The 21,883-nt window shown below is 51.1% G+C and overlaps 5 non-coding genes across 5 annotated transcripts; all 5 read right to left on the bottom strand.

Moving 5' to 3' along the window:
* Positions 1 to 2,712: 2,712 nt before the first annotated feature.
* On the bottom strand, positions 2,713 to 2,831 carry LOC126254620 (U5 spliceosomal RNA). The gene has a single exon (XR_007546281.1). It is a non-coding gene; the product is annotated as a U5 spliceosomal RNA (small nuclear RNA).
* A 1,651-nt stretch (positions 2,832 to 4,482) lies between these two features.
* Positions 4,483 to 4,689, bottom strand: LOC126254545 (small nucleolar RNA U3). The gene has a single exon (XR_007546217.1). It is a non-coding gene; the product is annotated as a small nucleolar RNA U3 (small nucleolar RNA).
* A 7,827-nt stretch (positions 4,690 to 12,516) lies between these two features.
* On the bottom strand, positions 12,517 to 12,635 carry LOC126254619 (U5 spliceosomal RNA). The gene has a single exon (XR_007546280.1). It is a non-coding gene; the product is annotated as a U5 spliceosomal RNA (small nuclear RNA).
* A 6,483-nt stretch (positions 12,636 to 19,118) lies between these two features.
* Positions 19,119 to 19,325, bottom strand: LOC126254572 (small nucleolar RNA U3). Its single transcript, XR_007546240.1, has one exon. It is a non-coding gene; the product is annotated as a small nucleolar RNA U3 (small nucleolar RNA).
* A 2,397-nt stretch (positions 19,326 to 21,722) lies between these two features.
* Positions 21,723 to 21,841, bottom strand: LOC126254618 (U5 spliceosomal RNA). Its single transcript, XR_007546279.1, has one exon. It is a non-coding gene; the product is annotated as a U5 spliceosomal RNA (small nuclear RNA).
* Between the last annotated feature and the right edge of the window lie 42 nt (positions 21,842 to 21,883).

The raw sequence follows: 21,883 nt of genomic DNA, 5'->3' as shown, positions 1-21,883 counted from the left end.
CCATCTCTACACCCTCCATCTCCTTTCCCAAGGTGGCTTCCGTCAACTCCCCCTACCGGGTGATGCCCTCTCTCCCTCCATTTATCCTTCCTATCAACTCTGATCCTCACCCCCCTCCTTTCCTCCGACCTTTCCCTGGGCTCCCTCTTCCTCCCCCCTTCCATCCTGTGTTTTCTCCCGCCCCACCTCCCCTTGTGTCCCTTCACCTCCCCCACCCCCCCGAGTCCTTTTGCATTCCCCTCCTCTGCCTTCCCCACTCCCTGGCACGTCTGCTCAGCACCCCCAACCCCTCTTATGGGTCTTCTCCATTGGCTTCTTTCCCCCCTCCCACCCTTCACTTTTCTTCTCCTTCCCCCCTTTTTTATTTTCTTCATCATCTGTCCAGCTTCCCCCCCACCTGCTCTCGGCTGTGGTATGTCATATTTGTGCCCACTTTTTAGTGCCGTGTTTAAGTGAGTGTTCAGTATTGTGCGTCTTTCCACAGTGTTGCGAACAGAAATCATGCTGTCGCTAGGTGTGCATTTTATATCTTGCGAACAGAAACCAGACTGTCGCCGTGTTTTTTTTTAACTGTCTGTCTGTTATTTTTCTGCTTCTTGTGTATTATCTTAGCATCATCACCCATGTGTTTTATGTTTTCAGTTCTAGAATTTTCTGCCATTTTACCTTTAAGTCACCGATTTTATCGCCAACTGTTATTTTTTATTATCTTCCTCTTTTTAACACAAATTCTGTAGGCTGCAGAGCGGCGTAGTCAGCTGCTGCCAGCCCGCCCCCTTCAGGGGGCAATTGAAATTCAATGAAGAAAAAAAAAAAAAAAAAAAACTTTGCGTCTTACTTGATACCCGCCCAAGTGCTGCTGATATACAATACTCGCAATAAATGTGTTTCTCTCTACCTCTCGTCGCCTATCACGAGTATTGCTTCTCCTCACATGGCAATTATGAAAACACCCACAGCTAAACAAACACTTCCTTCAAGCGCCACGTCCATACTATCAATCATACACTACTAATTTCACAGCTACTTGCTCCACTAATACATTTCTTATGTCTACTGTTAAACAGCTGAAGAATCAAAGTATACAACAAGTCCCTATGAACATCACTGTCAGGACATTTTACAGACCTACGCATACCATGCCAATCTTTATGCTTCAACTATGATGGCCCATGTGCTATGAATAAAGAAATTTCTCATAAAATAACAAATAATCTTACAACTATACAAATACTCCGACAAGCTCCTTACTAAAATGCTAGATGTTTAGCAATCCCCCCCATCATCTCAGAATAATCTCAAGCAGTGCTTTCATCCCATGATCACTTCTTTGCAAACAAAACCACAAACTACTTTTTATACTAGCTTCCTTGTCACAGTGAACAGGGAACTAATGCTAGTGCCTCAGTTTACTAAAAAGCTTTTTTCGCTTGCAACATATAAACTACCAACTTGAACCTCTGGGATTTTCAAACACACACACACACACACACAGAAAACTTAATTCCACAGAAATTTAGGAGTAACAGTGGTTACCTCACATTTTCATACATACTCAAATAGCTACTTCTGTGCACTTCACACAATGTTCTCATCGTGTTCCAACACAGAACACACTAATCACTATGAATGGATTCTGGTAAAAGAGCATTAAAAAAACGAACAGCCTGATCAAAGTGATTATCTGCACATCCTCTACCAATATCATGTCACTCTATACCCGAGGGAAACTAAAATGCAGGGAAAGGAGCTTTGTTGTGACCACTGTGTCGGTATTTCATCATTTACTGACCAAAGTCTTCTCAAGCCAAGTATGCACCAGCTCTGTGTATGGCTGGGTCAATCAAGAGCCCCTATCAATTTTACTTAAAAGACAAGCAGCATCAACAACTCACAGGAGGCACTGAACATTTTTACCATTATCTGCACCACCTTCCACTGATTTATTGAAGAAGAAACTGCAAAGTCTGGCCAATTTTGTACACAAGTAATCTTGAAAACATTGGAGTCAACAGCAGATACATAGTTTCCAAGACTGTAGCAAGGAACAACCCTTCAATTTCAAGATTTATCTCTCACTGAGACACATCATACCCAAACTACACCTAGCAGGAAATTGCTACTCAATTCATTTCTAGCTATCTATGTCATATTCAACAACTGTCTCTTTCTCACCTAAATCTTCTACAAAACTGAGTACACTGTTATGAACAAAGAACCAATGCCACATTATGGCAACAAGCCAGTGCCACTAATATCCACTCTATTGAAAACAATTGAAATACTCATCCTGCCCAACTAACCACCATCTTCAGCCCAAATCTCACTCACATCATACCTACAAATCACAAACTTCTGCGGTAAAAATTATTTTGGCTTTCAAAACAAAATCTACTTATCACATACCAGTATTTATTACAAAGACAATCATTCATCATTCACTTCCAAATATCAGCTTATATGCTGTTGTGCAACTGCAGTGCAAGTAAACATTCTCAAATCATCTACAACTGAGGTACGGAAAGGGTTCACCAAGAGTTTGCAGGACAATAAATAGCTCTGTCCCCCTCTACCCCCCTCTCTCTCTCTCTACACAATCGTCTAACACACTGCACGCCATTTCAGGCCAAACGTGATCCGCTAATCCACGCCCTTCATTCTCACAACACAATCTACCTCTTGCTACTCACATTACGTTTTACTTGTGATTGTGGCTCAGCAATAGCCGAGCACTACAAAAAATACCTTCTAGACTCATTTAATGTTCCCCTCCACGGAAATCTTTAGTAAAAGGCGAAAGATTTATTCGTTTTGAAGGGAAACCAGAGTGCCGATCAACGCTTTTTTTTTTTTACTTTATTGTCATTTTAAAGCCTATACAATAGGCAGGCTGGCAGCAGCACACTACGCTGCTCTTCAGCCAAAGAAGACAGAAGCAGCAAAAACATGAGAAAAACATAAAAGTTGCAAAATGGTGGGCGAAAAACAGGAGACACAGAGAGACAAACACGGAGCCGTTCACACTCGACGATAAAAACCACACTGCAAACTGTTGAGACGACGCACAAACACCGAAGAAGACGATGGCACTGGTGAACAATGGAGTGTGACGGGGAACACTGAACACTAAACACGAAGGCACACACGAGACACTGATGGCGGCGATCTCCGGCGCGCGAAAGTCCACGTAGCGTGTGCGAGTCGGGGGACCTGCCAAGAGGGGAACGGGGGTGAGGTGGGGGAGAAGGGAGAAAAGGACGCCAATGGCGGAGGAGACGGGGGCAGGAGGGAGAGGGACAGGGGAGGGGAGGCCCGGGGGAGGAGGGGAGAGAAAAGGAGGGGGGGAGGGAAAAAGGGAGAGAAGAGAGGGAGGGTGCCCTGAGGAGCATGCACAGGAGGGGGGTGGAAGGATCAAAGTTGGTAGGAGGGGTAGATGGAGGGGAGGAGGACATCATCAGGGAGGGGGAGTTGGCGGAAGCCACCTTGGGAGAGGGTAAGGAGGGTGGAGAGATGGAGACTGGGTGGGAGCCGATCAACGCCCTCACTTCAATACTTATGGCTGCTTCTCTATTACTTCTCCGCGAGAACGCCGAAAATTCTTGCCGTCTTGTCTACTTCTCTACCGTCAACAGACTTCCAGTGTCATGCAAGCACACACCCCAAACTAACTGTCAACGCTGAAATAAGTGTCTGCCAACTGTCGTCGCTATTACTCTTTAGATAACTATTTTCATCATTTCTGTCACCATTCAAGCTGCTTCATTACCTCACCTGCCGACAGATGGCAGCACGCATAATTCCTGTCGGCGACCCACCGTCCGACATACAACGTCCGACACACAACTGCCCGCACTGCTCTGCATCTAACACTAATCTCTCTCCTCCCCACAACACTCGTTCACTCAAAAAACTGACAACTAGATAGTTCTTTGTACGCAAAACTAGGCCATATCACACGCAACGTGTATGTAGATGTATGGTGCAAGGGAAATATCCCCCTGCTCCCACACAACTAATTAATACTAGTTGACAACAGAAATAAAATTTCTGTCGATAGTATTTGAACCAGTCTTATTCATTTGCGAATTTCATGCATTCCTTCTTGCAGATAACACTGCCTTGCAAATCACTCAATTCATGTTTGCTAGCCAAACGTGCTCCTCCTAAATGTTTCGTACATCATGCATTAGTGGTGATTATCGAGACTGTGTTGTGTGTCAGCTTTTTATGGTCATCAATTGCACTCTTCTTGTGTTGCTCACTCATTCTTGTAACTCAAAAGTACGTCGTTGTCATCCAAGCCTAGCACTTGGAGCAGGCCAAATCAAATGGCTCGTCCCCGTGCCACTCGAGAAACTTCCACGAGGCTTTCATGACATGTCGCAATCGAAGTCTTTCCACAACCTGTAGCGACATTTCTGCAACGACGCGGGTCCCGATACCAACAGTATGACTTATGCTTCTAATCTATATAATAAAACCACCACTCGGAAAGCGCTATTCCCTTCCCACATCCCTCAGAATGTGGTGAACGATCATCGATTACAACCAAGATGCGATGAATCTTGATCGCAAGCCTCACGCTCAGGGAGAGTGCTACCACTCATCATCGTGGTTACGTCTACTCCAGCGTTGAACTAGAGAGAGTTGAAGACATACTACAGAAATGATCCTGTGAAGTATGATCTTGCTTGCAAGCTTTTTTTTTTTTTTTTTTTTTACTTTATTGTTATTTTAATACCTGTACAAAGCAAGTAGGCTGGCAGCGGCACACTACGCCGCTCTTCAGCCACAGCGGTTTACAAAAGTAGAAAAACGGAGAAAGACAATGAAACAAAGTGACGGGCAAAAGAAAGATGTCACATAGACACAAAAAACACGGAGTCGTTCACACGTGACGATAACAACACTGATAACACATTGGCACGGTGCACACAACACTGATGAATCCGACGGCACAAGTGAACGTAGTAGTGGGACGGCGGACACCAAAAACACTAAACGGCGGCACACACACGAGACACAGAAGGCGATGATCTCCGGCGCGCGAATGTTCACTATGCGTGTGCGAGTCCGGGGACCTGCCAAGAGAGGAGGAGGAGGAAGTGGAGAGGGAGAGCGAGAGGGGAGAGCAGGGATGCCATGGGCAAAGGAGAGAGGGGGAGGGAGGAAGGGGGTGGGGAAGCCCGGGGGAGAGGGGAGGAGGGAGGGGGGAAAGGAAAGAGAAGGGAGGGGATAGGAGGGAGGGAGGGTGCCTAAAGGATAGGACACAGGAGGAGGGGGGGATCAAAGTTGATAGGAGGGGTAGATGGAGGGGAGGAGGACATCATCAGGGAGAGGGAGCCGGCGGAAGCCACCTCGGGAGAGGGTAAGGAGGGTGGAGAGATGGAGACCGGGTGGGACATGGGAGTACAGGCGCGGCAGCGGGCGGGGGTGGGAGAGGATCGGGGAGACGAGCGGGTGAGGAGGATCGAGTTTACGGGAGGTGTAGAGGATTCGTATCCTTTCGAGGAAGAGGAGGAGGTGGGGGAAGGGGATAAGGTCATACAGGATCCGCGTGGGGGAGGGGAGACGGATGCGATAGGCAAGGCGGAGAGCATGGCGTTCAAGGATTTGGAGGGATTTATAAAAGGAAGGGGGGGCGGAGATCCAGGCTGGATGGGCGTAACAGAGGATAGGGCGGATGAGGGACTTATAGGTGTGGAGGATGGTGGAGGGGTCCAGACCCCACGTACGGCCAGAAAGGAGCTTGAGGAGACGGAGTCGGGAACGTGCCTTGGCTTGGATTGTCTGGAGATGGGGAGTCCAGGAGAGACGACGGTCGAGGGTGACGCCAAGGTACTTAAGGGTGGGGGTGAGAGCGATGGGACGGCCATAAACGGTGAGATAGAAATCAAGGAGGCGGAAGGAAGGAGTGGTTTTGCCTACAATGATCGCCTGGGTTTTGGAAGGATTGACCTTGAGCAACCACTGGTTGCACCAAGCGGTGAACCGGTCAAGATGGGAGTGGAGAAGGTGTTGGGAGCGTTGCAGGGTGGGGGCAAGGGCAAGGAAGGCGGTGTCATCGGCAAACTGGAGAAGGTGGACGGGGGGTGGCGGCGGCGGCATGTCCGCCGTGTACAACAAGTACAGAAGGGGGGAGAGGACGGAGCCTTGGGGCACACCGGCGGAGGGGAAAAAGGTGTAGGAATCGGTGTTATGGATGGTGACATGGGAAGGACGGCGGGAGAGAAAGGAACCGATCAGACGAACGTAGTTAATGGGAAGGGCGAAGGTTTGGAGCTTGAAGAGGAGACCGGAATGCCATACGCGGTCATATGCGCGTTCGAGGTCAAGAGAGAGGAAGATTGCGGAGCGACGGGAATTGAGCTGTTCGGAAAGGAGATGAGTGAGGTGAAGGAGAAGATCGTCGGAAGAGAAGGACGGCCGAAAGCCACACTGGGTAACGGGGAGGAGGCGGTGCTGGCGGAGATGCTGGTGGATGCGGCGGGTGAGGATAGATTCCAGGACCTTGCTGAAGACCGAGGTAAGGCTGATGGGACGGTAGGAGGAGACGGCGGACGGCGATTTGCCAGGTTTGAGGAACATGAGGATACGAGAGGTTTTCCACAGGTCGGGGTAGTAACCAGTGGACAGGACTACATTGTAGAGCCTGGCCAGGGTGGAGAGGAAAGAGACAGGAGCTTCACGAAGGTGACGGTAGGTGACACGATCGTGACCAGGAGCGGTGTTGCGTTTGGTGCGGAGTGTAGTAATGAGATCCTGTGTAGTGATGGGGGCATTAAGTTCCGTGTGTGGAATGTTGTCCAAGTACTGGAAACCAGGAGCAAGGGGAGGGACAGAGGTGTCAGTTCGATCGCGGATATCGGGGAAGAGGGAGTAATCGAACCGGGGATCATCAGGGATGGAAAACACATCGGACAGGTAGGAGGCAAAGTGGTTGTCCTTACTAAGGGCGTCAGGGAATGGGTGGTCATCGTGGAGAAGAGGATAGTAGGGGGAGGGCTTTGTTCCGGTAAGGCGACGGAAGGCGGTCCAGAACTTGGACGAGTTTATAGGAAGGGTAGCATTTAAACGGGTGCATGTCTGTCGCCAGTCCCGGCGTTTCTTAGCCGCGAGCAAATTTCGAATGTGTCGCTGTAGTTGCCGGTGGCGTCGTAGGGTGTCCGGGTCACGCGTGCGGAGGAAGGCACGGTAGAGACGACGGGATGCACGGAGGAGGAGGACGGCCTGTGGTGGCAAGGTAGGACGGTGGGGGTGGATGGCAACAGTAGGGACGTGGGCCTCCACGGCCTCAGACAAGGTCTGCTGGAGAAAGGAGGCGGCATGGGAGACATCATCGGGACGGCGGTAGGCGAGAGGGTGGCTGTCGACCTGAGTGGAGAGGGTATCCCGGTAGGCATTCCAGTCGGCACGGGAATAGTCATGGATGTACTTGGGGGGAGGGTCAGTACGAGGGTCGGGGCGGGGGCGACGACCGTCTGAAACGGTGAGGAGGACAGGGAGATGGTCACTACCAATAGGCTCCAGGACATCCACCGTAATGCGACCAAGGAGGTTGGGGGAGGAAAGAATAACATCGGGAGTGGAATTGGATTCGGGGCGGGTGTGCTGGGGGATGGGGATGAGGTCGCCTTGAAGGGAGGAGAGGAACCGATGCCACCGCCGTAACTGGGCAGCGGAGCGACTATGGATGTTGAGGTCGGCGGCGATCACATAGGAGGAGAAGGTACGGTCGATGTGGGAGAGGAAGTCGAAAGGAAGAGGGGCGTTAGGGCGGACATAGATGGTGGCACAGGTAACGGTAAGGCCGGGGAAGAAGAGACTAAGGATCAGGTGTTCGGTGGGGTCGGGAAGGAGAGGTTGGAGCCGAACGGGGATCTGGCGGTGGTGGCCAATGGCAACGCCGCCACGCGCCACTGGGAGGGGATTATCGGATCGGTGGAGGAGATAGGGGGAGGTGTGAATGGAGTGGTGGGGTTGGAGAAAGGTTTCATTGAGGAGGAAGGCACCCACACGGTGGGTAGCAAGGGTGTGCAGGAAGAGGTTCTTGTTGGCGGGAAGGGAGCGGATATTGTTGAAAAGGATACGATGCTGTCGCGCCATGATAGGATTTAGACGAGGGTGTCAAGGCGGGAGAAGGTGAAATGGGCCTGGTTATTGGAATAGGTGGCGTACATTTTAAGGTGGAATATGGAACGGGCGGCGAGGGAGATCTGTTGGAGGGTGTGGGGGCACTGAAAGGGATGGACGTTTTGGAGGACAATAGTGAGGAACCTGATGATGTCCTCAGCAGTAGGGGGGGGACGAAGGGAATTGCCAGGAGGGGTGGGGGCGTCCAGGGGACGGACAGGTACGGTGAGTTCAGGGGTGGTGGGAGGGGGCCGGGCTTTACACTTTTGGGAGTAGGTAGGGTGGGGGAGGCTGCAGGTATTACAGGAGGGAGGGGATTGGAGGTTGGGGCACTGCCGGAGAAAGTGCGCTTGTCGACAATGCGGGCAGGTGGGGGCCTCGCGGCACTCGGCTGTTGTATGTGCATTGTAGCGCAGACATCTCTGGCAGCGCAGGGATTGAGGGGGGGAACGGGAGGGGTCGACCTTGTACCGCTGATTGAAGAGGAGGGCACCCTCCTTCAGGAGGCGGTCAATGGAGGGGGCATCCTCAGAGAACACCCGCATAAGGCGGGTGGGGCCGGTCGCGTTAAAAATGCGGCGGACTGCCCGCACCTCCAGGGTGGGATGGGCCTTCAGCTCCGCCAACACCACCTCCTCCGTGATCGACGGACTAAGCCGAGTGATCACGGCGGTGAGGGTCGGCGGGCGACGCGGGGGTTGGGGTTGGCGGGTAGGAGAAGGAGAGGGAGCAGGGGTGAGGGAGGCGTTAGGACCAAAATGGGTGATGGGGAGGCGGGAGAGGATGTCAGTATGGAGGGTCGGGCTGGGGGAGGAGATAAGAACAGAGTCCCGTCTGGGAGTAAGGAGAGATATGGGGGCGCCAGGGAAATGGCGGCGGAGGAGGAGGGAGAGATTCCGGGCCTCGAGGAAGGAAGGATCGGGACGGGACAGGAGATATTTGTAGAGACCGGGTGGGGAGGAGGAGGAGGAGGGAACGGGGCCAGGTGGGGAGACGTCCATGGCATTTTGGGGTGGGGATGGGGGGCGGGGTGGAGCCTTTTTAGGAGCAGAGGAAGTGGGGGCGCCACTAGGGCGTTTGACAGCTGCAGATGGGCGGGTGGTGATAAGAGGGACGGGAACGATGGGGAGGTGGTGGGAAGGGGCAGGTCCCGGCACGGACGCAACAGTCGGCGCCGGAGATGACTGTGACGGTGCAGGCGAAGGTGGCAGTGATGGTGACGGCGACGAAGATGGCGGTGGTGGTGGTGGTGGCGGCGGCGGAGATGGCGATGGCGACGGGGAAAGCTGGGCGTGGGCAGTGGCCCGACGGGCCACCACCCGAGCCGGAGCTGCAGTGACAGGCTGGGGGAGTGGGGGGAAGGGATCAGAACGAGAGGAAGAAGCGGAAGAGGGGGGGACAAAGAGCGAGGGCGAAGGGATAGAGAGGAGGGGAGGGATGGAAGGAGGGGGGTGGGACTGGGCACACCAAGTGATAGTGGTGGAGGCGGCGGAAGGGGACGTATACACGATGACGGTGGTGGTAGTAGTGACGGTGGTGGTGGGGGCGGACATGATGACAAGGAGAAGAAAAAACACAGCACTAAAGGACAGGACACACACTGGGGGACGGCGGACGGCGGGAACGCTGCTGCCGCGGACGGGGCCGGGGCGGCGGCTGCTGCTGCTGCTGCTGCTGCTGCTGCTGCTGGCTGGACGGCGAGAGGCAGGAACGCTGCTGCCGCGGACGGGGCCGGGGCCGGGGCGGCGGCGGCGGCGGCGGCGGCGGCTGCTGCTGGCGGAGCTGCTGCTGGCGGGACTGCTGCTGCTGCCACCGGAGGGCTGGCTGGCTGCCCGACCACTGCTGCAGGCCGGGACCGGGAACTGCTGCTGCTGCTGCTGCTGCTGCTGCTGCTGCTTCTGGGCTGGCTGGCACCTGGAACACCTAACACTTCGATAAGCGCTAGAAGGGCACTATCGAAGGGCGGTAACCTTGCGGTGTACCGCCAGAGATGCTTGCAAGCTATCACCGCTCGCTACTTATGCCACGAGACCGTCAACACGCCCTACGAGAATACGACACATTCTTCACATTTCGCGATTTACTTATCGAAGAATTTCTTAAGCTCAGACATTCTGCAAAGAACCTACTTCTACCCTTACTTGGCCGCAATGATCTCACTCGGCTATTTTTGTGCGCTACCAGTGCTTCTTGCGTTCCGAAATGAGAGACCATTGCCTCAGGCGAGACTGTATGTAAACACCGCTTGCACCTCCGGCCGCTAGATGGGGGCCTGGGGCACATACAGTAGCTTTCTATGGCGCAAGCAGACATGCCAAATAGCCACTGAAAGAGAAACACACAAGAGGGCATTCATAGGACTCTTGTGCTTTCTTTAAAACCGCCTCTCTCTTCGAAAATTTTCGCACCGCACTAGCTTATTCACCTCACCCTAACAGTGCGAACTCTTGTCGATATTTGGCCACTTTCATGCATACTTCCTCTTTCGTTTCACTTTGCGTCTTACTTGATACCCGCCCAAGAGCTGCTGATATACAATACTCGCAATAAATGTGTTTCTCTCTGTACCTCTCGTCGCCTATCACGAGTATTGCTTCTCCTCACATGGCAATTATGAAAACACCCACAGCTAAACAAACACTTCCTTCAAGCGCCACGTCCATACTATCAATCATACACTACTAATTTCACAGCTACTTGCTCCACTAATACATTTCTTATGTCTACTGTTAAACAGATGAAGAATCAAAGTATACAACAAGTCCCTATGAACATCACTGTCAGGACATTTTACAGACCTACGCATACCATGCCAATCTTTATGCTTCAACTATGATGGCCCATGTGCTATGAATAAAGAAATTTCTCATAAAATAACAAATAATCTTACAACTATACAAATACTCCGACAAGCTCCTTACTAAAATGCTAGATGTTTAGCAATCCCCCCCCATCATCTCAGAATAATCTCAAGCAGTGCTTTCATCCCATGAGCACTTCTTTGCAAACAAAACCACAAACTACTTTTTATACTAGCTTCCTTGTCACAGTGAACAGGGAACTAATGCTAGTGCCTCAGTTTACTAAAAAGCTTTTTTCGCTTGCAACATATAAACTACCAACTTGAACCTCTGGGATTTTCAAACACACACACACAGACAGAAAACTTACTTCCAAAGAAATTTAGGAGTAACAGTGGTTACCTCACATTTTCATACATACTCAAATAGCTACTTCTGTGCACTTCACACAATGTTCTCATCGTGTTCCAACAGAGAACACACTAATCACTATGAATGGATTCTGGTAAAAGAGCATTAAAAAAACGAACAGCCTGATCAAAGTGATTATCTGCACATCCTCTGCCAATAACATGTCACTCTATACCCGAGGGAAACTAAAATGCAGGGAAAGGAGCTTTGTTGTGACCACTGTGTCGGTATTTCATCATTTACTGACCAAAGTCTTCTCAAGCCAAGTATGCACCAGCTCTGTGTATGGCTGGGTCAATCAAGAGCCCCTATCAATTTTACTTAAAAGACAAGCAGCATCAACAACTCACAGGAGGCACTGAACATTTTTACCATTATCTGCACCACCTTCCACTGATTTATTGAAGAAGAAACTGCAAAGTCTGGCCAATTTTGTACACAAGTAATCTTGAAAACATTGGAGTCAACAGCAGATACATAGTTTCCAAGACTGTAGCAAGGAACAACCCTTCAATTTCAAGATTTATCTCTCACTGAGACACATCATACCCAAACTACACCTAGCAGGAAATTGCTACTCAATTCATTTCTAGCTATCTATGTCATATTCAACAACTGTCTCTTTCTCACCTAAATCTTCTACAAAACTGAGTACACTGTTATGAACAAAGAACCAATGCCACATTATGGCAACAAGCCAGTGCCACTAATATCCACTCTATTGAAAACAATTGAAATACTCATCCTGCCCAACTAACCACCATCTTCAGCCCAAATCTCACTCACATCATACCTACAAATCACAAACTTCTGCGGTAAAAATTATTTTGGCTTTCAAAACAAAATCTACTTATCACATACCAGTATTTATTACAAAGACAATCATTCATCATTCACTTCCAAATATCAGCTTATATGCTGTTGTGCAACTGCAGTGCAAGTAAACATTCTCAAATCATCTACAACTGAGGTACGGAAAGGGTTCACCAAGAGTTTGCAGGACAATAAATAGCTCTGTCCCCCTCTACCCCCCTCTCACTCTCTCTCTCTACACAATCGTCTAACACACTGCACGCCATTTCAGGCCAAACGTGATCCGCTAATCCACGCCCTTCATTCTCACAACACAATCTACCTCTTGCTACTCACATTACGTTTTACTTGTGATTGTGGCTCAGCAATAGCCGAGCACTACAAAAAATACCTTCTAGACTCATTTAATGTTCCCCTCCACGGAAATCTTTAGTAAAAGGCGAAAGATTTATTCGTTTTGAAGGGAAACCAGAGTGCCGATCAACGCCTGTTTTTTTTTTTTTTTTTTTTCTTTATTGTGATTTCATTCCCCTGCCCCATATGGGCAGGGGAGGGCTGTCAGCAGCACAATCCGCCGCTCTTCAGCCGAGTGACAGGACAATTAAAACAAGAATAAAATAATACATACATAAGGAGGTAAAAAAGGGGAACATAAAACAATATAAGGGGAGAAAATGGAGGGAAAAATACACTGACATGTAGACGTTCATTGGGGACAGTTAAAAAAGTCACCAGAAAGTTAAAAAACACAATTGGTGATTCTTAAAACACATGGAAGTCACTAGATGCACAGGCACAGGTTAAAAGTCGGCCACAGTATTAAAAACACTCCGAAACAACACACTTAAAACCCACTCGGAGCACACACGACGAAGAATAAAACTACCAGGTGGGACCTGCCGAGGGAAAGGGCAGAGAGGATGGAAAAGGAGGGGAGAGCATGGGGCAGCTGGGGAAGCGGCGGGAGGAAGGGAGGAGGGGTAACCGTGGGTTCACGAAGAGGCAGGAGACACATGGGGCGGGAGAGGAAAAGGGAAGACAGGGCAGGAGGGAGCGCAGAGACACTGAAAGAAGGCACAAGAGATGGAGGGGGAGGGGAAATCCGCTCAGAAGGAGGGAGGGGGAGGAGAGGGAGCCCTGAGGAGGAGGCAGGAAGAGGGGGTTAGAGTTGGTAGGAAGGGTAGATGTCAGGGCGAAGCTCATCATCCGGGAGCGATAGACGGTGGAAGTTGTGTTGGGAAAGGAGATGGAGGGTGTGGAGATGGAGAGAGGGAGGGACACAACGGTAAAGGCGCGGCAACTGGTCGGGAGTGGAGAGGAAGGGAGACACCAGGGGGTGAGGGGGATCAAGGCGACGGACAACATAGAGGGTGCGGATGTGTTCAAGGAAAAGGAGAAGGTGGGGGAAGGGGATGAGGTCATAGAGGATGCGCGTGGGGGACGGAAGGCGGATGCGGAAGGCGAGGCGGAGCGCATGGCGTTCGAGGATTTGGAGGGCGTTATAGAACCGGGGAGGGGCGGAAATCCAAGCGATGCTGGCATAACAAAGGATGGGGCGGATCATGGATTTGTAGGTGTGGAGGATGGTAGAAGGATGCAGACCCCATGTCCAGCCGGACAGGAGTTTCAGGAGGCGGAGGCGGTTGTGAGCTTTGTTTTGGATGGTAAGGAGATGGGGAGTCCAGGTGAGGTGGCGGTCGAGGGTGAGGCCAAGGTATTTGAGGGTAGGAGTGAGGTGGATAGGACGGCCATAAATGGTGAGGTAGAAATCATGGAGGCGGAAGGAACGGGTGGTGCGGCCTATGATGATCGCCTGGGTCTTGGAGGGATTAACACGGAGGAACCACTGGTTGCACCAAGCGGTGAATTGGTCAAGGTGGGTTTGGAGAGTACGTTGGGACCGTTGAAGGGTAGGATAAAGGGCTAGGAAGGCGGTGTCATCAGCGAACTGGAGAAGATGAACAGGAGGGGGAGGTTTGGGCATATCAGCAGTGTACAGGAGATAGAGGAGAGGGGAAAGGACAGAACCTTGGGGCACGCCGGCAGAGGGGTAGAAAGTACGGGAGTTGGAATTGTGGATAGTCACATAGGAGGGACGATGGGAGAGGAAGGAAGCAACGAGACGGACGAAGTTGATGGGGAGAGCATAGGTCTGGAGTTTGAAAAGGAGCCCGGGATGCCAGACACGGTCATAGGCGTTCTGGAGGTCAAGGGAAACAAAGATAGCAGAGCGACGGGAGTTAAGTTGGAGGGAAAGAAGATGGGTAAGGTTAAGGAGCTGGTCGTCAGCAGAGAAGGAAGGCCGGAAGCCACATTGGGTAAGAGGAAGGAGGCGGTGCTGGTTAAGGTGGCAGTGGATACGGCGAGAGAGGATGGCCTCAAAGACCTTACTGAACACGGAGGTGAGGCAGATGGGACGATAGGAAGAGGTAGCAGAGGGGGGTTTGTTAGGCTTAGGGAACAGCAGGACACGGGAAGTCTTCCACAGGTCAGGGTAAAATCCAGTGGAGAGGAGGACATTGTACAGGGTAGCAAGGACAGACAGGAAGGATGGAGGGGATTCCTTGAGGTGACGGTAGGTGACGCCATCATGACCAGGGGCGGTGTTGCGTTTGGAGCGGAGGACGAGTGTGATGTCTTGCATGGTGATGGGAGTGTTGATGTCGGAGGGGGGTAGCCGATCCAAGTACTGGAAGCTAGGGGCGAGCGGGGGGACCGAGGTGTCAGTGCGGTCAAGGACAGTGGGGAAGAGGGAGTAATCAAAATGGGGATCGTCAGGAATGGAGAAGACCTCGGATAGGTGGGAAGCAAAATGGTTAGCCTTACTGAGGTTGTCAGGAAAAGGGCGATCGTCATGGAGGATGGGGTAATGCGGGGTGGGATGGCTACCAGTAAGGCGGTGGAAGGCTGACCAGTACTTGGAGGAGTTGACAGGGAGGGTGGAGTTGAGGCGTGTGCATGTCTGACGCCAGTCCCGGCGTTTCTTTGCTGTAAGGAGGTTCCGGATATGTCGCTGTAATTGCCGGTGGCGGGTGAGAGTATCCCGGTCACGAGTGCGGAGGAAGGAGCGGTAGAGCCTGCGGGATTCACGCAGAAGAAGGACGGCCTGCGGAGGAAGCGTAGGGCGGTGAGGGTGGATGAGTTTGGTAGGGACATGAGCCTCCACAGCGTCAGTGATGGTCTTCTGGAGGAAGGAAGAGGCATGGGTGACGTCATCAGGGTGGTGGAAAGTGAGGGGGTGGCTGTCGACCTGTAAGGCAATGGATTCCCGGTAGGCATCCCAATTGGCACGGTGGTAGTCATGGACAGACTTTGGAGGGGCAGGGGGGCGGGTGGCTGCAGTGGCAGGACGGGTAGAGGAGATGGTGAGAAGGACAGGGAGATGGTCACTACCGACGGGATCGAGGACATCAACGGCAATGCGACCAAGGAGGTTGGGGGAAGCGAGGATAACATCGGGGGTGGAGTTACTTTCAGGACGGGTGTGCTGTGGGAGAGGAACAAGGTCACCATGGAGGGTGGCAAGGAACTGATGCCACCGCCGAAGGGTGGCAGGGTCACGGCTGTGGATGTTGAGGTCAGCGGCGATCACATAGGTGGAGAAGGTACGGTCAACATGGGAAATGAAGTCAAAGGGGAGAGGAGCTGCGGGGCGAATATAGATAGTGGCACAGGTGACGGTGAGGGAGGGAAAAAAGAGGCTGAGGAGAAGGTGTTCGGTTGGGTCATTGAGGAGGGGTTGTGGCCGGACAGGGAGATGCCGGAGGTGGCCGATAGCGACCCCGCCTCGAGCTAGGGGAAGGGGATTGTCAGTGCGGTGAAGGAGATAAGGGGAGATGCGGACCACATGGCGGGGTTGGAGGAAGGTTTCATTAAGGATGAAGGAGTCAACCTGGTGCTGGGAGAGGGTATGCATGAAGAGGTATTTGTTTGCAAGGAGGGAGCGAATGCTGAGGTAGAGGAGACGATACTGTTGACGAGCCATGAGAATGGGTGCGGGAAGGGTGCGGGAAGGGTAGAGGGGCTTAAACGAGGGTGTCTAGACGGGTGAAGGTAAAGTGGGCCTGGTTGTGGGAGTATGTGGCGTAGGTGTTTAAGTGGAAAACAGAGCGGGCAGCGAGGGAAATCTGCTGGAGTGTGTGGGGGCGCTGGAAGGGGTGGATGTTCTGCAGGACGACGGTGAGGAACCGGATGATGTCGTCTGCCGTAGGGGGAGGGCGGAGGGAATTGTTAGGGTGGATAGGTGGGTCAATGGGGCGAAGGGGGACAGTGAGTTCAGGGTTGGTGGGAGGGGGCTTGGCTTTGCATTTGGAGGAATAGGTGGGGTGAGGTTCATTGCAGGTGTTGCAGGATGGGGGGGAGGCGAGGTTGGGACACTGTTTGAGGAAGTGGGAGGCTTTACAATGGGGGCAGGTGGGTGGGTTCTTGCAGTTCTGGGTGAGGTGGTCATTGTACAGAAGACAACGCTGGCAGCGGTAAGATTGAGGAGGGGAACGGGACGGGTCAACAGGGTGGCGGCGGTTGAAAATCAGGGCTCCCTGCGTGAGGAGGTGGTCGATGGAGGAGGCGGACTCTGTAAAGATACGCATGAGGAAAGTAGGGCCAGAGGAGTTGTAAATACGGCGGGCAGAGCGGATTTCCAGGGAGGCGTGGGCATTCAGTTCCGCCAACACCTCAGCCTCCGTGACCACAGGGCTGAGTTTTGTGATGACGGCAGTGAGGGTCGGCGGACGACGAGGCGGTTGGGGTTGGCGAGGAGAGGAGGATGTAAGGAATGGGGTGAGGGATGCGTGGGGCCCAAAGGTGATGCGGGGAAGGCGCCGGAGGAGATCAGTATGGAAGGATGGAGAGGGAGACTTGATGAGAACAGAGTCTCTGCGAGGGATAAGTTGGGGGATGGGTGCACTGGGGATGTACTTCCGGATTTCAAGGGTGAGGGTGCGGGCATCCAGGAATTTCGGATCAGGGTTTGCGAGGACAAAGGTATACAGGGAGGGGGCTGGAGAGGAGGGAGGTGGGGTGGTATCCATAGTGGGGTCAGTGGGAGGTGGGGGAGGCGGGGCGGGCAGTGGCCTTTTGGAGGAAGGAGTAGAGGAGAGGTCGCCACTGGGCCGTTTGGAAGATTTTTTGGCGGGTGTTGCCTGGGAGGAGGGATGAGGGACTGGATGGATGGGGAGGTGGTGGGAGGCAGGGCCCTCCTGTGAGGCAGGAGCACCGGATGAGAGGGTAGGGCGCTCTGTGGCGGCGACTGTGGCGCGGCGGGCGGAGACTCTGGTAGGGGAAGCAGCGGTAGTCGCAGGGGGTAGAGGGGGGAAGTCGTCTCGGCGGGCGACAGGAGTGGGAGGGGGGTTGGGAGCAGGGGCAGAGGCAGTAGCGGGAGAAGTAGCAGGGGCAGTAACAGGGGTAGGAGCAGGAGTGACGTACAGGTGGGGATACATCGATGGAGAGGAGATAGATGGGGAGGAGACTGAGTAGGGGAGGTGCATGAGACGGGTGAATCCCAGAGGAAGCACTCCATGACGTTACAGTGGGGGCAAGTGAAGGAGAGGTGTAGATGATGGTGGTAGTTGTGGCGTCCATGATCGCAGGCGGCAGCGAACACCGAGAGACGGCGGCAGAAGAAGCGGCGAGCACCAAGAGACGGCGGCAGAAGAAGCGGCGAGCACCAAGAGACGGCGGCAGAAGAAGCGGCGAGCACCAAGAGACGGCGACAGCGGCGGCGGCGGCTGAAGAAGCGGCGACCAGGTGGCGGCGGCAGAAGAGGAAGCGGCGAGCACCGACAGACGGCGACCAAGCGGCGGCGGCGAACAGACGACGACGGCGGCGGCGGCGAGCACCGACAGACGGAGACCAAGCGGCGGCGGCGGGCAGCAGTGACGGCGTGCAGACGGGCAACAACGCGACAAGCACGAGTGGGGCTCTTCCACGTTGAAGGTACACCCTGAGAGTAGCCCAGGCAGTGCGAGTCCTCGATGAGGAAGTGAGGGAATCCAACCCTCGAATGTGCCGATCAACGCCCTCACTTCAATACTTATGGCTGCTTCTCTATTACTTCTCCGCGAGAACGCCGAAAATTCTTGCCGTCTTGTCTACTTCTCTACCGTCAACAGACTTCCAGTGTCATGCAAGCACACACCCCAAACTAACTGTCAACGCTGAAATAAGTGTCTGCCAACTGTCGTCGCTATTACTCTTTAGATAACTATTTTCATCATTTCTGTCACCATTCAAGCTGCTTCATCACCTCACCTGCCGACAGATGGCAGCACGCATAATTCCTGTCGGCGACCCACCGTCCGACATACAACGTCCGACACACAACTGCCCGCACTGCTCTGCATCTAACACTAATCTCTCTCCTCCCCACCACACTCGTTCACTCAAAAAACTGACAACTAGATAGTTCTTTGTACGCAAAACTAGGCCACATCACACGCAACGTGTATGTAGATGTATGGTGCAAGGGAAATATCCCCCTGCTCCCACACAACTAATTAATACTAGTTGACAACAGAAATAAAATTTCTGTCGATAGTATTTGAACCAGTCTTATTCATTTGCGAATTTCATGCATTCCTTCTTGCAGATAACACTGCCTTGCAAATCACTCAATTCATGTTTGCTAGCCAAACGTGCTCCTCCTAAATGTTTCGTACATCATGCATTAGTGGTGATTATCGAGACTGTGTTGTGTGTCAGCTTCTTATGGTCATCAATTGCACTCTTCTTGTGTTGCTCACTCATTCTTGTAACTCAAAAGTACGTCGTTGTCATCCAAGCCTAGCACTTGGAGCAGGCCAAATCAAATGGCTCGTCCCCGTGCCACTCGAGAAACTTCCACGAGGCTTTCATGACATGTCGCAATCGAAGTCTTTCCACAACCTGTAGCGACATTTCTGCAACGACGCGGGTCCCGATACCAACAGTATGACTTATGCTTCTAATCTATATAATAAAACCACCACTCGGAAAGCGCTATTCCCTTCCCACATCCCTCAGAATGTGGTGAACGATCATCGATTACAACCAAGATGCGATGAATCTTGATCGCAAGCCTCACGCTCAGGGAGAGTGCTACCACTCATCATCGTGGTTACGTCTACTCCAGCGTAGAACTAGAGAGAGTTGAAGACATACTACAGAAATGAACCTGTGAAGTATGATCTTGCTTGCAAGCTATCACCGCTCGCTACTTATGCCACGAGACCGTCAACACGCCCTACGAGAATACGACACATTCTTCACATTTCGCGATTTACTTATCGAAGAATTTCTTAAGCTCAGACATTCTGCAAAGAACCTACTTCTACCCTTACTTGGCCGCAATGATCTCACTCGGCTATTTTTGTGCGCTACCAGTGCTTCTTGCGTTCCGAAATGAGAGACCATTGCCTCAGGCGAGACTGTATGTAAACACCGCTTGCACCTCCGGCCGCTAGATGGGGGCCTGGGGCACATACAGTAGCTTTCTATGGCGCAAGCAGACATGCCAAATAGCCACTGAAAGAGAAACACACAAGAGGGCATTCATAGGACTCTTGTGCTTTCTTTAAAACCGCCTCTCTCTTCGAAAATTTTCGCACCGCACTAGCTTATTCACCTCACCCTAACAGTGCGAACTCTTGTCGATATTTGGCCACTTTCATGCATACTTCCTCTTTCGTTTCACTTTGCGTCTTACTTGATACCCGCCCAAGAGCTGCTGATATACAATACTCGCAATAAATGTGTTTCTCTCTGTACCTCTCGTCGCCTATCACGAGTATTGCTTCTCCTCACATGGCAATTATGAAAACACCCACAGCTAAACAAACACTTCCTTCAAGCGCCACGTCCATACTATCAATCATACACTACTAATTTCACAGCTACTTGCTCCACTAATACATTTCTTATGTCTACTGTTAAACAGATGAAGAATCAAAGTATACAACAAGTCCCTATGAACATCACTGTCAGGACATTTTACAGACCTACGCATACCATGCCAATCTTTATGCTTCACCTATGATGGCCCATGTGCTATGAATAAAGAAATTTCTCATAAAATAACAAATAATTTTACAACTATACAAATACTCCCACAAGCTCCTTACTAAAATGCTAGATGTTTAGCAATCCCCCCATCATCTCAGAATAATCTCAAGCAGTGCTTTCATCCCATGAGCACTTCTTTGCAAACAAAACCACAAACTACTTTCTATACTAGCTTCCTTGTCACAGTGAACAGGGAACTAATGCTAGTGCCTCAGTTTACTAAAAAGCTTTTTTCGCTTGCAACATATAAACTACCAACTTGAACCTCTGGGATTTTCAAACACACACACAGAGCGAGAGAGAAAACTTAATTCCACAGAAATTTAGGAGTAACAGTGGTTACCTCACATTTTCATACATACTCAAATAGCTACTTCTGTGCACTTCACACAATGTTCTCATCGTGTTCCAACAGAGAACACACTAATCACTATGAATGGATTCTGGTAAAAGAGCATTAAAAAAACGAACAGCCTGATCAAAGTGATTATCTGCACATCCTCTGCCAATAACATGTCACTCTATACCCGAGGGAAACTAAAATGCAGGGAAAGGAGCTTTGTTGTGACCACTGTGTCGGTATTTCATCATTTACTGACCAAAGTCTTCTCAAGCCAAGTATGCACCAGCTCTGTGTATGGCTGGGTCAATCAAGAGCCCCTATCAATTTTACTTAAAAGACAAGCAGCATCAACAACTCACAGGAGGCACTGAACATTTTTACCATTATCTGCACCACCTTCCACTGATTTATTGAAGAAGAAACTGCAAAGTCTGGCCAATTTTGTACACAAGTAATCTTGAAAACATTGGAGTCAACAGCAGATACATAGTTTCCAAGACTGTAGCAAGGAACAACCCTTCAATTTCAAGATTTATCTCTCACTGAGACACATCATACCCAAACTACACCTAGCAGGAAATTGCTACTCAATTCATTTCTAGCTATCTATGTCATATTCAACAACTGTCTCTTTCTCACCTAAATCTTCTACAAAACTGAGTACACTGTTATGAACAAAGAACCAATGCCACATTATGGCAACAAGCCAGTGCCACTAATATCCACTCTATTGAAAACAATTGAAATACTCATCCTGCCCAACTAACCACCATCTTCAGCCCAAATCTCACTCACATCATACCTACAAATCACAAACTTCTGCGGTAAAAATTATTTTGGCTTTCAAAACAAAATCTACTTATCACATACCAGTATTTATTACAAAGACAATCATTCATCATTCACTTCCAAATATCAGCTTATATGCTGTTGTGCAACTGCAGTGCAAGTAAACATTCTCAAATCATCTACAACTGAGGTACGGAAAGGGTTCACCAAGAGTTTGCAGGACAATAAATAGCTCTGCCCCCCTCTACCCCCCCCCCCCTCTCTCTCTCTCTCTACACAATCGTCTAACACACTGCACGCCATTTCAGGCCAAACGTGATCCGCTAATCCACGCCCTTCATTCTCACAACACAATCTACCTCTTGCTACTCACATTACGTTTTACTTGTGATTGTGGCTCAGCAATAGCCGAGCACTACAAAAAATACCTTCTAGACTCATTTAATGTTCCCCTCCACGGAAATCTTTAGTAAAAGGCGAAAGATTTATTCGTTTTGAAGGGAAACCAGAGTGCCGATCAACGCCCTCACTTCAATACTTATGGCTGCTTCTCTAT

Source organism: Schistocerca nitens, chromosome 4 (assembly GCF_023898315.1).
Source record: "Schistocerca nitens isolate TAMUIC-IGC-003100 chromosome 4, iqSchNite1.1, whole genome shotgun sequence".
Classification (NCBI taxonomy): domain Eukaryota; kingdom Metazoa; phylum Arthropoda; class Insecta; order Orthoptera; family Acrididae; genus Schistocerca; species Schistocerca nitens.
Note: the sequence above shows the minus strand (reverse complement) of the source record. Positions and strands in the feature narration are given on the sequence as shown.